A 12488-nucleotide genomic window follows, 5' to 3' on the forward strand; every position below is an offset into this window, starting at 1 on the left:
CGGGGCGCCTGCAAAAGTTGCACTGGGGGTGAGAGAAAGGGAGAGAGAGACGGAGGGAGAGAGAGGGAGACGGAGACCGAGACGGAGAGGAGGAAAAAAAAAAGGAGGAAAAAAAAAAAAAAAGCAGCGAAGGGAGTTTGCAAATAATCAAGCGCCGATGGCACCGATCGCGGCTTCCCAGAAGGAGCGGGAGCGAGCGAGAGAAACCCTCTGCTGAGATTATGTGGGATCTTGTTTAACAACACATTTCAATCAGGAGAAAAAAGGAACAGTCAACAGAAGTTGGTGAAACACTTCTGTCTTCCCCCCCTCCTCTTTATAGAAAAGAGAGGAAAGGAAAAAAATAAAAAGGCAGCTGATTGAAGCTTTGCAACTCACTGGCTGTGGGGATCATATAATTTGTGCTCATGCTTTACAATAGCATGGAAAATTCCTACCTCTCCCCCTCTCCCCAAATAAATCTTCTATTCCCTCAAGGCATTTCACAATCTGGTTCACTGACAAAAGTTCCAATTTATCTTTTTTTTTTTTTCGTTTAGCTTACTTGCAGTGTAAATATTTAGCGGATGCATTTAAAATAAACATACGTTATTGCTTTTAGGAGTCAGGTTGTGTTTTTGTTTTGTTTTGTTTTAATAGGAGCCACATCAAAGAAGTGTTTACTAACTGAGATTGACAGCCTATTCTTCCCCTCCCTCTCTTCCCTTCCCCCCCCCCCCCCAACCCCCCCGGTTTTTTTAATTTTAAATCATCCTTCTCTCCGATTGAGCTGTAGGAGCACCAACCCGACGAGCATCATTTTTGTCGGCGCATAGAGGAAAGCTGTAGGAGAAGGCGCAGGAACCCCCTTTGCCTGACAGGAGCTTTACAAAGGAAGGTCAGTCACCAGGTACCCATTACGCAGGCAAAGGAAACTGAGACTCATGCAAAGCCTCTGGCAAAGGTGGAAACAAAACCTCGGGCTGTGATCCTGCATTAAGAGCCGTCTGGATCTGCCTGCCTGGAGCTCCTTACAGATGAGCAGTCTGGGGCTGGAGCGGTGAAGACGTAACTCCCTTTGTGCCTGCTGTGCCTGCTGATCCCCCAAAACGCTGCCTCTCGCTGTGCCGGTGCCACCCAGACCTGTCCCACCGCAGCGCTTGGTCGCAGCAGGGCTCAACTCCCGGCTACTGCCACTGGTGTCTCGAGGACGAGGCAAGAGGTAACTTTTCCTGGGGGATTTCAGCGTGAGCCGAGCGCTCCAGCCAGCCTGGCCCTTGTCTCGGGGTGCTGCGGGTGCCTACGCTGGCAGACAGAAGCAGGGCAGGGAACAGCCCCTGCTGCCCAGCCGATGGAGAAGGATGTGATCCCCAGGCTCCTGTGGGCCATCTTTGTTTGGAAGGTATCTTCAGTGTTTTGCATGATTTTTCTCCCTCCCCTGAAAAATGCCCGGAACTACCGGAGAGCTGTCTCACGCCCCATTAGCATTCTGTTTGCAACATGAAGCTGAGGATACATTTTAAATGTGTCAGGGAGTGCCACGCAGGGCTGGTGGAGGTGATTGAGGGCTCAAAAGTGGGCTGGGATGGCACTAGAGGAGTATGTACAGCAGAGGGAGCAAAACCTGCTCCCGTCTCGTGCCTGCTTCATTTTGAGACTGATCCCGAGATTAACCACCCCTAAATCTTGGAAAGAAATGGACCTGCCTTCAGCTGGACCACTGGGGAGGTCCAGGCCAGAGATGGAGGGCAAGTGTGCAGATGACAGCAGGCACAGGATTTGAACTTGTTTCCTGTCCCTCTTTTATTTAGCTATGGCGACCCTCAGGGTTCAGCTCTAGGCATGAGTTGAAAGCCTCATATTTTACTGAAACAAGTTTCTGGTCATTGTAATTCTGTACTGCTGCCTTCTTTATGATGGAAAACCTTGTCTGCTTCCCAAGGCTACTGATGCTTCTGATCCCAGCCTGCCTCCCTGCAGGAGGAGCCACAGGAGGAGATGTGGAGAAGTCTTGGAGAAGCCTTGGAGAAGAGCAGAGGAGAAAACTGGAGGAGTGGGCTGCTACGGGAACCAGCTTCACTTCTTGGCCTTGCATTCTGCTGCAGCGTGGCTCCAGGTCAGTGGCATCAGCCTTGCTGTCCTCAGCTGCAGAATGGGGGAAGATGTACCAGTCTTTGCTGTGTGAGACTGCACTGATAGTTTCTTCTTCCTTTCTTTCACCCTGGGCTATCCCGCAGCCTGTGGGGTCTCTGTTAACTCCACATCCATCAAAGCTGGCATGACACAGGAGCTTAAAATATAAACCAAACCCACTCCTTCCCAGAAGAAAAGGAGGAAGGGGTCATCAGAGATGTCTGCAGGACTCACCATGTGTGGCCTGGGCATGCAAGGGGTGCTCCCAGGCTATGTGGCTGGTGGGTGGAGCATGAAGGGGGACACAGGAACATCCAAACCTGTGTGTGACATACTTAGGCAAATGCTAAAGCTGTTGGCTTCAAAGCACAGGTTAATCTGCTTGTCTTAAGGAAAAGGTGCTGAACTTGATGGACTGCTTGGCTGGTCCAGGACAGCAATTCCTGAGTGCCTCTCAGGTTCAATATCAGCAAGGACATTATAGATTCTCATCCACTTACCACTTGTCCAAAGATAGGAAAATTAATGGACACGTTTTCACCAACAAGGACTGTTCTGATCTTACGTGTTTTTAAATGTTGTTACCAAATGAGGCCACATCTGGTAAATAAAACTCAGCCCAAACAGGTCCTGACCTCGGCCCCAGACTGGCTGTGAAAACATGGTGCATAGACAATGCTGGTGTTTTCTGGGCATGTAGAGGGGGCAGGGATTTGCCCAACTAGGCACAGCCTTCCTCCCCAGCTCACACAGGGGCCTCGTCCTGACTGTCTCTTTCAGAGAGGACTTGGGGGATGTGATTGGAGCTAAGGGGCTACAACCCCTTGCTCTACTTCCCCACTGCTGTTAACAGATGGGAATGCACTCTGGAGACAGCCCAGCTCTGAGCCTACAACCTTCTTTCCATTCTCCCAAAAACTAAGCATCCATGCAAAGATGTTATACCCTTTGTCATCTGGGTCCTTGAGCCAAGGCCAGAGCTGTGGTGTGAACGTGCCTGTGGTGTGAACGTGCCTGTGGTGTGCACATACCTGTTGTGAGCCAGTTGTCAGCAGTGAAGCTGCAACAGCCCTGGGGCAAGGCTGTTCTGCTGGAGACATCATGGTCCACTCTCTTCCTGCCTGAGACTGCAGGGAGTGTCACTGAAATTTTTGAATCCTGAGAGACTTTCCCACCTCAACAGACTACCTCTTCTCTTTGTCCCCTTCACTTTGTGGGAGGATGGCAAGCCAGCACCGGAGAAGCACCTTTTAATGCCTCATCTGCAGGTTTTTTCATTCCTCCATTTGCATATTTGGGTCTCCCATAAACACAGCCCTGGTCTGGGTGCAGGTGCATGGCGTGCTCAGCTGTGTCATGGAGCACCATGTGCCACCAGCAGCATGCCCAGCTATGTCTGACCTGGCTGCTGGGTGGTGGTGGCAGGCACTGAGCCAGGGAAAGGAGGAGTGCCCTTTTTACAGCACTGGGCTGGCTCTCAAAGGGTCTCCATTTCTCTCCACATACACAAATCTTGGTGGTCTTGGCATGTAACTCCTCCAGAAAGGCACCTGGTGTTTCACTGGTGTGTCCCAGGGGCCTGCTGGTAACAACCTGAGCCTATCCTTAACTGCAGTGGGAGCAACAGGAGCTGCTGTTTCTTGCTGGATTTGGAGAGAGTTTGGGCTTCTTTTTCTTTTCCCTTAGAAATTATTACAGATTTTGGAAGTCAAGTTTAAGAAGAAAGGCAGATGAGTTTTAAAACATAATTTTTGATCATCATTCCCCTTTTAGGGGAGTTGTGTGAGTGGAAACAAGGTGCCCTTTGGTCTCTCAGAGCCAGAAATGCTATGGTGGTATCACCTGCTCTTCTTTGGTGTCTCTGCCAGACCCTGCCTGTGGGGCATTGCCGGAGGTGCCTCCTTCTGAGATGCAATTTATTCCTCTTCCCCCCAAAGCTGGGGGGTCTGTGGCTCCCAGCTTTCTTGGTTCAGGGTCCATCCACTCCACTTATTTCTTTGGAGAGATTGAGCCTAAAACTGTACTAATAAAAGACTGTATGGTACGTTAAGAACAACACCAACACCGAAAACATAACAAACCAGAAAAAAATCCCAAAAAAGCAGAAGAGAAAGGCTGGAAGCACTCAGGGTGAGCATGTGCCCTTCAGTGACAATCTTTCATACCCATTTGCCTTCACGCTGCTTCATTTTGGTGGAGCTGAAATGCAGCAAGTTGTTAACAAGGATCAGGCCCCAAATCTTTCACGTTAAGCAAAGCAAAATTCTTTTTTTTTTGAACACCAGGGGAAGGTTTTCCAGTGAAATACACATAGTTGTTTTCTTTTTAAATGTAAATCAGTGAGGGAATGGACAGTTTAATTAAAAGCAAAATTATTAGGTAAGTGCTGAGGGAATCTACATTATTTGCTGGGTACGCTCACATATTTTTACTGGTGAGTCAATTGCAATTTTTAATTTCTTTCCACCTAGTAAGACTAGCTCAGAGAGCAGCCATTGTGATGTGGAATATTTGGAGAAGGATTTTTCCATAGATAGCAGGAATGTCTGTTCTGTGTGCAAGTTGTGGATGCCCAGGCAGCCTCTATGTTATGTCCATTACATCTCTGCTAATCACAGAATATTCTGAGTTGGAAGGGACCCACAAGGTTCATCATTAGCAAACACTTGCTGTAAGCTACCTCTTGGCATTAACTGGAGAAAATCCTGTCCCTTGTGACGGGGATTTTGGGTTGCTGCTAGTGACTGAGGCTTTCAATCCACCTATCCCTCCACAAGCCTTTTTGCCAGGCAGATGTTTTGTGGAAGCCCCCCTGCCCTTTCCCCCAAGCCCATGTGTCCCTCTTTCAACAGAAAATGATCCAGATGGACTTCCAAGCACACCAAAAAGCAGCCAGAGTACTGGGCTGGGATATGACTGCTTATTTTGTAAAGTTCTGAGGGAAAGCCCTTATCTTTGAACACATATGGAAAATATGCTGCATGCTTGAGTAGGGCTGGGGACCAATGGCTCCGTCACAGCTGAAGTTCAAAATAACACCACAAAACCTACAGCACAATTATCCCATGCACCAGCAAGTGGAGCTTCATAAGAAGTCAGATATTTTTACTCAGTCTGAACATCAGTGGCTTCCTCAATGCAGCTGATGTGATGTAAGTGCCCCTTTCAGGGACAAATGGGTCTATGGCGCAGGGCTACAGTGGGATGAGACTTAATTCCCACTATGAAACCAGATGGAGCTGATAAAGCCTCAGTGGCTTCAACAGATGATGGAGACAGGAGTGTGGTGAGGAGAGACAGGACAGATGCTGTGGAATGCTTTGGGTATCAGGGATGGAGGGAAGGCGCGATGCGAGCGCACAGCCCGATCAGGGCCCCGGGGAAGGCAGAGATCTGGGTCACCTCACCCAAGCCTAACACCACATCTGATCACATCCCTCAGCTTGCCTCCCCAGCAGGAGTACGGCTGAAATAAATGCCCTAAAAATGAGGTGGCCTCTCCGTTTGAGGGGTTAAACACAATTTCCCATCGTCGAGCTTTTGCATTTGGCTCAGGTATTGTTGCAGGGTCTTGGATCCCTTTCTTCTTATTATTAATAAAAGAAACTTTGAAATATATTTTAAAGAAAAATGCTTATCAGATAATGAAATTCTAGCTGTGGTTGTCTTTCAAACAACCAGGGCCATGATTTAATTGGAAGTAATTATAGACTTTTCTGAAGTATAATTTTTAGGGTATTTTTTCCCCTGACATTTGCAGTGTGGAAATTAAAAATAAAACGATGTCAGAATCACGAGATTTCAATCTTTCTTCAAACAATAATGTGGGCTAGTGTCAGAGGTTTGTCCTTGGCTGGAGGAGAGAAAAACTCACGGAAGAAAATCCTTCTGGTGAAAATCACCAATAGCACCTACTGGTGCCTTTGCTGTGCTGAGGAATTCCTGAGAGACCCTTGCTTCCCAGAGCTCACTGGAAACCCTCCTACCTCTGCTGCAGTGGGAAAGGGCACATCAGTACCTAGCTCCTGAGAGTAGCACATTTGTGATGCAGGCTTTGTTAATTATCCCACCAGTAAAGCTGTATTAAAAGGTACACTTACAGCAAGGAAAGAAAATTCCCATTCTACACAACAAAAAATTAAATGTAGTCCTTGTATCCTGCTGAAAATAAAGTTATTTCCATACTTCTTTTTCCTCCAATATTTTTTTTCCAAAGTTTTAAACAGGAAATGTTTCAAATTATCTCTTTCTAAATTTTACCCTGTTTTCACTTTGCAGAGCCTCATCCTCCTTTGGTGAAACCATCAGTGTACCCCCTAAACTTTGACTCACACTCTCTGTCTTACTGAAAGTGCCATTTCCAAGGGAGGGACAGTCTCTGCCAGCATCAACTTAACCTTTTTAATGGCCAGTGGCATCAGCAGGGCCCCGTGGGCAGAGCCTGAGCTCCTGCCAGCCTGTGTGGCTCTGCTGGTACTGGTGATGCTGTGATGCCCCTGGACACATATGCAACCACTCAGAGGACAGTTTGGCTCAGCCTCTTAAAACACATTCTCCAGACTTCAAATCATTTCTGTAGGGATGTGGATGCAAACGTGAAGAATCATCTTGCACTCCCAATTCTCTGCTTCTGGATCTGAAATTTTATAACTAATGCCCATTTAAAATCCATTCCTGAACACCAGTCAAAGGGAAATGAAGGGATTATTTCAGATTACAATGGCAACATATATAAAAATAAAAAGTTCCATACAAGGCTGTGATTCACTCTATAAAGTGCTGTAGAGGATTGTATGAGGGATGCCCAGTTCTGCAAAGTGTGTTGACTTTTTGATGAGGCATTAGGTGAGGTTCCCAATCATTACAGGCTCTATGAAGTTATTAACAGCATGATTTATAAGCCAAATTCCTGCTTGGCAATGCCTGCCTGGCCCACTCATGTACCCCACCTCACTGCTCAGCTTTACTTATTCCACTTCACACTCCACCTTAAAAATCCCATTGCGTGGCCTTTCCAGTGAAGAGCAGCTATATTTCATCTCAGACATGGCTTCAGCAACAAGAGAAGGGATTTCCCTCTACTCTTCAGCCTCCAAAAAAGCCTTTTCAAAGAGAGACATTTTATTATATGGGGGAAAAAATTATACAGACTGAGGTAAAAATTTTGGTCAGGTCTTATAAAACAAACACAGTGACCTTAAAGTAATAAAACTTTCTGTGGCACTTTGCCAGAGCTGATCTTCTATGCTATACTTCAGGGATAAGTATGGATGTGCTGACAGAAACCTCGTGGCTTCCAGCCTGTGCGATGTGTAGAGCCTCAAGGGATTTTCTGGAAAGCATCTGCTTTTCCAAAGTTAAACATTTTTTATCCCTTTCCCAAAATGGCCATCAGACCAGCAGTGTTTCAAAGACAAGCACACGTGTCTACTTCCACGCCTTTCATGCCGTCAACAGAAAATATCTGAAATTGCAGGCAAAGTTTCCAAGAAAGCAGAGATGGAGATTTTCTTTGCTTTAAATTTCCAAGTACCTTCCAGCAGTCTTTTCTCTGTCCTTTCACCAGTGCCTCGCTCACCTGGGAGCCTGGAGAACGGAGCCCATGACCTGACCATGGATCTCTCTGGGGACTCTGTGTGCTCAGGGACTGTGGGCCAAGGAGTGCATTTGGTACAGGCAGTGCCAGCCACAACACAGCCCTGAGCTTGGCGGGAGCCTTCTGGCCAGGGGTGGAAAACTCTTCTGGTATTTACACTTATTTGGCTATGCAGTGGATATTATCCTTTTTTCCTGCCCAGATCTCTATGAGAGCCAAACCTGGCCATGATGTCCACCACTGTTAATGCTGTACCAAAAGATAAGCTATTGGTGAAAGTTTGACACAAAAGCATTGTGCATTGTTGATTGGTCACAGCCTGTGACTATCACAGCTTTAAAAATTGTGATCATGAGGTCTTGTCTTGCGACCCTGCTGCCCACCCTCTCCCACAGAGAGGGAGAGGAATAAATATTTACTACTTCTCAAAATAACACCCAGCCACACTCACCCTTACTGCTGCAATGTAGTTCATCTAATTGAAATAAGAACATAAGTAAATTGTTTGTCAAGGCAGTTTATTAGGAAGAGATTGCTGTGTCAGGAGCTCCCTCACTGTGAGAGATGCTGTGTTGTCTCTCTTAATATTTAATGTCATTTTAATAATATTTCCCAGTTAGGGGTGCAGGCTGATGCTATAGATTAAAGCCTGCCAAAGTGGGGAGGAATAAAAGCTTGAGGTCAGCTTCATTCCATTGACTTTTCCACCTGGAGGCTGGGCAAAGAGCAATGCTGCACTTTTTCCAAGGGACTCAGCCACTCCCTGGTACTTCTCTCAGCAGCGTTATCTCAGATTTGTGGATTTTGCCTTTCACTCACTTAGAAGGACATTTTAAAAGATGAGGATCACATCCTGAGGAGATAGAGATGAAAAACCCACCTTTTTTCCTTTGACAAACCCACTTCTCTTTGCGATGCTGTTCCAACTTGGGCTCATTATTCAGACAGTACCATAAACTACTGAATTTCTCCCAAGCTCATGATTGCATCTGCAGCTACAGCACTCTTGACCCTCGGTGACAAGCCTTGTTTTGGAAGTCTCTGGATTAAAATCAGAAGTGTTTTAGCCAAGGAGTGGGGATCTGCAGCTTAAATATCAAAGGTCTCTGCTCATAAAGAGTCCTCCAATGCTGCCTCAGTGTCACCCCCCAGCCCTCACAGACCTGCCTTGGCTGCAGAGCTGCTGCACTGGTGGTGCCTCAGTCCCCATGCCATCCCTCCAGACATCTCCTGGCAGCAATGCCCAGCCCAGGCTCTTCCTTGTTGTGAAAGACTCCTGGTTGAAGGACCATGGAGTCAGAGCCTTTTGAAGCTGCTGTGTAATAAGCTGTATTCTTTCCCCAAACATTACTAGACAGTTCAATAATTACATGAACTTTGTAATCAGCCAAACCAGCAAAGCCATCCACCTGACGTACACGTAGCACTTGTGAGTAATTTTACATAAAGGGCAGGTACTTTTGTACTTAGTGCACAGGCCTTGTGCACAAACAGCTATAGAAGGAGGGCCCAATTATAAATAAACTGTCCTTAGTTGTCACTTTGCTGTCTCTGACTTCCCACGCATTCAAATGGTGAGACTGATTCATTTAATCTTACTCTAAAGCAGCAAGCCACAGAGTCAGTTTCCTGACAGTTGCTTTAAAAAGCGTAGCTGAGCTCTCTTGAATTGTCTTCCCTTGTATTATATTTAGACATTGTGATTAGAGTATCTGTCATGATATGCTTTTACTTTAAGGCAGAAGTTCAAGCCGCTTCCTGAAAACAGAGGTGGTCCTGGGAGCCCAAGGGGCACGAGAGCTGGGGCTCAGCATTTGGGAGCAGGGATCTTCAGCACCACTTGTGCTGCTGGCTCCCCTGCACAGCCAGCCTCATGAAAACCTGAGTTTTCAAATAAGTGCAACATCACTTACCATAATGAGACTACTGGGAAGGGTGGAGGCAGCGAAAGACTTAGCGGCTGTTTCCAAGGGTTTTAGAAATATCAGCTCAGCAATTCTTACGATCTTCCCTTCTCCCCTCCTTCCTTCTTCTCCTCTCCAAATCTTGTCAAAGGCTTGGATGCAAAATCTGGACACTCCTGTCACATGAACATGGCTTTTATATGTTTGTGTCATTGCAAAGCAGATTATAATGACTACACTTCATGCATTTTACCCTAATTAAGTCAGTGGAGGTTTCAAGGCAGATACAAACTCGACATGCAGCTCTGCCCTTGACAATTGCCTACCAAAGAGAATACCTGAAAGCTCTTGTTTTGCTAAAGATGCTATTTAATATTTTGTAATGCTCTGGTAAATGTAGTCAGTGAATGTGGAGTCTTCTGTTTCTAAAGTATTTTGGAGGAGGTTTATTGGAGTTATGCTGAAGGAGGTTTCCTTGTTCCATGCCTTCCTTTGCAGAGCACTTGTCAGACACTGAACTGAAGGTTCCAGTCCTGCTGACCACTGTCTGTGATGAGGAGACCCCCAGACTCCAGCAGACTCTCAGCCACTGCTCTGATGGCAGGAGCTCTCCAAATGTGACCAGGATCTGTCAGACAGGACAAAGTGAAAGACATGCTGGGCTCTGAGGTACAAGGGGGATGGGAAGGGCTCTGTGTAGAGGGGGAGTGGTAGAGAGCAGATGCCATGCCTCTGTTGTGTTTTGTTAACCCAAATTTAACACACTGTGGAATTTAACATACTGAATTGAATGGTGAGTTTCTCCCTTTTGTAGGATGCCTGTCTTCCTCTAGCTGATAACAGAGATTTGTAAATCTATTATTGCTTCCACGTACCTTCAGAGAAACTTGTGCTTTAGGTTTTATGTGTTGAAAACTTTAGGTCCTAGGTCCACATTCAAGTGTCTGTCCAAATGTGATTGGATTACCATTCCTTTAAGACTGGTCGTATTCCTTTCCCTCAGATAAAATTGTCATGCTAGAAGTTTTCCACCATCCCTGTGTCTCCAGAGAGAATCTTGGAGACTTGAAGGTGACTTTTCTGAAAAATGGTCTCAATATAATTCCAAAAATACCTTATAATTTGGAGTCTGCTCCTCAACCTCCAGCAGAGATCAAAGAGATCCCAGAAAAAATATTAAGCACCATGCATTCCTAGGAGCTGAGCCTTTGGCTGTAATGAATCAATCAACTACCCTTTTATCAGCCACATGTAAACTGACTTAGGGCATTTTGGAGACAAAGGCTACTAGTACAAGGCTGCTGGTTTAGGCTTTGTTTTCATTAAAAAGTTTGACTCCGAAGGAAGATCTTTGTTTTCAAACTGTGTTTTTTACATCTTCCTGTTATTTTCACCTTCAGGCTTGCTCAGCCAGTTGGATATGAAAAACTTGTTCTTGCTTCCTAGTGGCAAGACCATGTGTGGATGATATGTATGGGGTGCTAATTACTGTCTGTCACTGGTATTTATGGGGTTCCAATCACCACGGCACCGTGGTGCCAGGGACAATATTGAGATAAGCAGGTAAATTATGGAACGTGGACTCTGCTCTTCCCATCCACAGTGCTTGGCCCCTTCGACTTGGAGACTTTGTCCCCTTGCTCATGCTCAGATGTGGGCACCTGAGAAGAAGTGAGGTTTGTGCTTTGCTGTGAACAGCTCTGGCCTGTGAGCTCAGCCAGGCTGTACCTGGTACCCCTGGCTCCATCTGGGATCACATCCTGCTCCCATCCCTCATGCTGGCCGTGGCACCAGCTCTGTGACCGGTGGCACTGGGAGCAGAGCCCACAGAATGGCCTGTGTGGCCTTCACACCAGCTGCTGCTGAGCTCTTTTCCATGGAATGTTTTCCAAAATCCAACAAGCTGTGTAAACTGGGAGAGCGGAAATCAATTGAGGTGCTGCTTCCCAGCCTGTGCAGGATCACGGAAGATGTCCCAGTCAGACAGCATGGAAAGCTTTGATCTCTTTGGAGAAAGGAACTGCCATGAAGCAGAGGGCTGCTGGAGCCTGGCTGGCATTAACAGGAAGAGTTTCTTCTGGCTACTGGCGCTAAAGAGACAGTTTGCTTCTCAGGCAAACTCAGCCCTTTGACCAACTTGACCAAAGCTGTGGCCAGAGAGTCAGTCTCAGTCTGATTCTGAGAAAAACGCATGCCTGGAACTCCATTTCTACCACTACAGAGAAATTAATATGAACCCACAAGAAAGTGGAGATGACATGAAAAAATGCAGGTCACTGTAGGAGCTAGTTCTTAAGTGGGACAGGCATAAATTTCCTTAATGTGCATATAGAAGGGGACGTATTTTGTTTCTATTATTACTTGATTGTGGGAGGTTAAAGGGAAATTTTCTCACAAACTCAAGAAAGAAGTGTTCAAAACTAATTTTTAAAATGTGAAAATAAAACCAAAAAAAAATAGAAAGGAAATTGTGATGGAGGATCTGTGTAATTTTTTTTTTCTTTTTGATCAGCTCTTATGGTTCTAATTGATGTCCAAGGAGAAATCTTGGTGATTTGGAGATGAAAAGGACAGGAATCGCACCCTTGGTAAGCCCTGCCTATGGGACAGCAACCTCGGGACATGCTGAAAATGTTTAAATAAGGAATGTGCCATGAACCAACATTTATCTCCTACTTACCCTTACAGCTATTTCCTTACCCTCAAATTTTCAGGAATGAAAAGATGTAAGGATCAGTAATTATGATGAGATTTTCCCTTTATGTACCACTGCTCACTCAAGAATTTCAGCCATTACACAAATAGCAGTGCCGTGCTTGTCGGGGCCCTTTGAAGCACAAAGTGCCATTGCTGCCAGCTTGGTTTGCTCGGGGGCA

At 46.1% G+C, this 12488-nt stretch overlaps 1 long non-coding RNA gene across 2 annotated transcripts; it reads left to right on the forward strand.

Moving 5' to 3' along the window:
* The first annotated feature begins 115 nt into the window (after positions 1–115).
* LOC135300945 (uncharacterized) lies at positions 116–12110 on the forward strand. 2 transcript variants are annotated; one of them, XR_010362694.1, is made up of 3 exons: positions 116–1381; positions 1922–2095; positions 10111–12110. It is a non-coding gene; the product is annotated as an uncharacterized LOC135300945 (long non-coding RNA). The 2 variants fall into 2 exon arrangements; XR_010362693.1 differs by having other exon boundaries at positions 116–1201.
* Positions 12111–12488: the final 378 nt, after the last annotated feature.

This window comes from Passer domesticus, chromosome 5 (assembly GCF_036417665.1).
Source record: "Passer domesticus isolate bPasDom1 chromosome 5, bPasDom1.hap1, whole genome shotgun sequence".
In the NCBI taxonomy this organism is placed as follows: Eukaryota; Metazoa; Chordata; class Aves; order Passeriformes; family Passeridae; genus Passer; species Passer domesticus.